Source organism: Antechinus flavipes, chromosome 6 (assembly GCF_016432865.1).
Source record: "Antechinus flavipes isolate AdamAnt ecotype Samford, QLD, Australia chromosome 6, AdamAnt_v2, whole genome shotgun sequence".
Taxonomy (NCBI): Eukaryota; Metazoa; Chordata; class Mammalia; order Dasyuromorphia; family Dasyuridae; genus Antechinus; species Antechinus flavipes.
This window is the reverse complement of record NC_067403.1, coordinates 95909756-95913495: the sequence shown is the minus strand read 5'-3', so window position 1 is coordinate 95913495 and position 3740 is coordinate 95909756.

The window sequence follows — 3740 nt, the reverse complement described above, 5'->3', positions numbered from 1 at the left end:
CAGCTTTTGTGTATATTACATACTGTTTGTGTTTAATGTTAGTAATTCTAATTAAGCAATTTGCAAAGGATGGTGCCCAAGTAACTGACAACTGTAACAAGATGGACCATCAGGACTCAGAAGGAAGCATTGAATGGTAACTGTATAGTTGAAATTTGGTTAAAGAAAATTGGAGCACAAAATATCTCCAATACAGTGAAATTTAATTTTTTATGCCAACCTTAACCAGCTACAACTGTGAACTCCTCTCTATCTCCCCCTCCCTCCCATCCCCATATACCATACTTCCTGTTGTATCCTTTTTTTTTCTTCTCTGCCTAAGCAAGCCTCTCATTTGTTTTGACCACTGCTACCTGGTGCTGACAGCCTCTTACTGATACCATATCTATAAAATTAATCATCTTTGAGAGGGCTTTTATATATGTTTCAACAATCCTGGGGGTTTTTTCATTTTACAGGTCAGGAAATTAAGGCACAAAGGTGCTACATTGATATTTCTAAGCTTATACAGCTTTTTAGTGACCTTGCCCATCATTAAACACTGTGTGAGCTGGTTGCTGGACCCCATAATTCCAGGGCATGAAGCCGAGTATAGGTTATTCCTTAATTAAGAAGTCCTAAGGCAGATTGGTTCAGTGGGAAAAACTGGATTTGAAATCCTAGAACTCTGCTCTGTACCTGAAAATGGTTAAGTACCAGTAAGGTTCTGGACCCATTTCCTCACATGAAAAATGAGGGGACTGGATTAGATAATACCCCTAAAAATCATTTAACTTTTCATTCCTTTATATCCAACAATATTACTACTAGACATAATACCCTTAAAAAAGAGCAAAGAAGAAAGGACTTTCATGTTTGACATATATATACAAAATATGTATGTGTATATATATTTGTAGATCAGTTGCATTTATATATATATTTAGCTCCTTTTGTAGTGATAGCTGCATGTGAAGAGAATAGCAGAAAAGATTCTCTTACATGAGTGGAATATTGTGTCCAAAGACATGAAAGGGCTAATTTTAGAGCAACCTGGGAAGATTTGTGTGAACACAAAGTAGAAAGAAAAGGATTTAAAAAATAGCTTTGAAAGATGAGAACTCCAATACAATAACTGGCTCCAGAGATGTCATCTGACAGGTTATTTAGACAAGCTAGAGAATGAGACATATTTGGTGGTCGGTGGAGAAATTGGTTTTGTTATAAGGTTTGATTAAAAAAAAAAAAAAACCTGAGAAAGAAAACAAAATGCAAGCAACAACAAAAGGAGTGAAAATGCTATGTTGTGAACCACACAGTTCCCATGGTTCTCTCCCTGGGTGTAGAAGGCTGTCTTCATTACTGAACAACTGGAACTGGCCTGAATTATCTCATTGTTGAAGAGAGCCACATTCTTCAGAATTGACCATCATATAATCTTGTTATTGCTGTGCATAATATTTTCCTGGCTCTGCTCACTTCCCATCAGTTCATGTAAGTCTTTCCAGGCTTCTCTGAAATCATCCTGCTGGTCTGGTCGTTTCTTAAAGAATAATGAGACTCACTTTTTTATTGATACCGTTTGTCTTCCCTGTGAGATACCTGTCTACTGATTACTGAAAAAAAAAAAAAAAATCCTATTGAAGAAATGATCACAACAGACATTTTCAGTGTATGTGAAATGGAAGATAAAAATTGTAAGTAAACAGAGAGAGAGCTCAGAGCAGGGATTGTTAATCTTATATGTTGGGTTCCTTGGAAATTTAGTAAAGCCTGTGGATCTCTTTTCAGAATCATTTTTTAAACCATAATAGAAGGAAATTCAAAATTTCAATTAGAATATAGTGATAATAAATATTTAAATAAAGATGTGGGTTTTTTTTCCCCATCCAAGTTCAAAGACCTCTTGAAATCTAAGGACACTTGGTTAGGAGAGAGAAAGACAGAGAAGGAGAAAGAGATAGGGACAGGAACAGAGACAGAAAAATAGAGAATAAAAGGATTTGGTGGTGGTTATCATGTGCAGAACAGAAACAAAAAAGATTTTTTTTTCTAAAGTCTTAAAAACATTTTGTTGTATTACTGTCATTTTACAATAACACTCTTATTTTCCAAATCCTTTATAACCAAGGGAGTTGACCAAAAAAAAATACTTCACCCCAGTGGTGAGAGTGCCAAGGCTGCAGTCCTGAAGAGCTTCAAAAATTTACTGGCTTTGTGACCCTGGGCAAGTCACTTAATCCTGTCCACCTCAGTTTCCTCATCTGTAAATAAACTGTAAAAGTTGATGACAAATCACTTCAATATCTTTGCTAAGAAAACCCCAAATGGGGTCACAAAGAGTCTGACATGACTGAAAACAACTAAACAACAATAAAAATGAAAATAATAGCACCTACCTTCCAGAGGTTTGCAAACCTTAAATTATTGCATAAAGCTAAAGTTTAAATATTTTGGCCACATAATGAGAAGATGGGACTCACTGGAAAGGACCTTGATATTGAGAAGGATTGAAAGCAAAAGGAAAAACAGATGGCAGAGAATGAGAGGGATAGATAATTTCATGGAAACAACAAACAAGAATTTGGCAGAGCATGTCAGGTAGAAGGCCCGGGAATTTTATGGTCCATGGGGTCATAAAGAGTAAAATGTGACTAAGTAACTGAAGAAAAAAAATTTGAAAAAAAGGAAGAACAGTGAAAAATGTTGGAAAACAAACTCAAAATCGATAAATGAAAGAGAACTCATTGTCTTATAGTATTCAGAAGAATCACGTTTTGATTCACATATTAGGTGAATATAATGTGTGAATCACATATTATGAAGATTTTATTTAAATTTATTTAAAAAGGGCCAGGAGCCACTGGACATGGTGACAGCAAATACTATAACAGTGGGATCAATTAAATCTTAGACCAGAAGAGAACTGATGTTTATGTGGCACATTAAATTTACATGGTACTTTACATGTCTCATTTGACCGTCATATCTCAACCTTATGGGATGGATATGATAGGTAGTATTAACCCCTATTTTACAGATAAGACATTTAAGGTCCAGAAAGTTTGTCACTTGTCCAAGGCCATATACTAAGGAAACTGAAGATGGAATTGGAACCTACGGTTTCCTTGACCAGCATTCTATACACTAGACACAACTGGATCTTTCTCTGCTCCCAAACATTGCAAATACCATTTTTAAACTCTTGAATCCTATTCATTTTTTTTTTAAACCTCATTCATAAATTATCTCCAGATTGACTTCAGGATCTCCCTAAAGACATCTCAAACTCAACAGTGCAAAACTTTTATTATTACCCTCTCACTCCTACCTCCACCCTACCCTTCTGGATTTCCCTATTACAGAAGGAAACACCATCATTATAACCACCCTGGTTGGCAACTTCATGTCGTTTTTGACTCCCTTTTCCTCTTGTACACTCTATAACCATCGATCACCAAATCTTGTCATTTTCTTCCTGCACAGCAGGAGTGTCAAACTCAAAGAGCAACAGATCCTTGCTGCATCTATTGACCTAGAAAACTAATCTATATTATCCTGTATTGTACTTTTTATTTTGTTAAATATTTCCTAATTATGTTTTAATCTAGTGCAGGCTGCATCCAGTATTATGGGCTCTGCTCAATCTGTTTTTTTTCCACTCATATAGCCACACCCTAGTAAAGAACCCCATCACCTTTTCTCAAGATCAATGAAATGCTTGTAATTGAACTCTGTGTCAAATCTCTTCCCACTCTAAT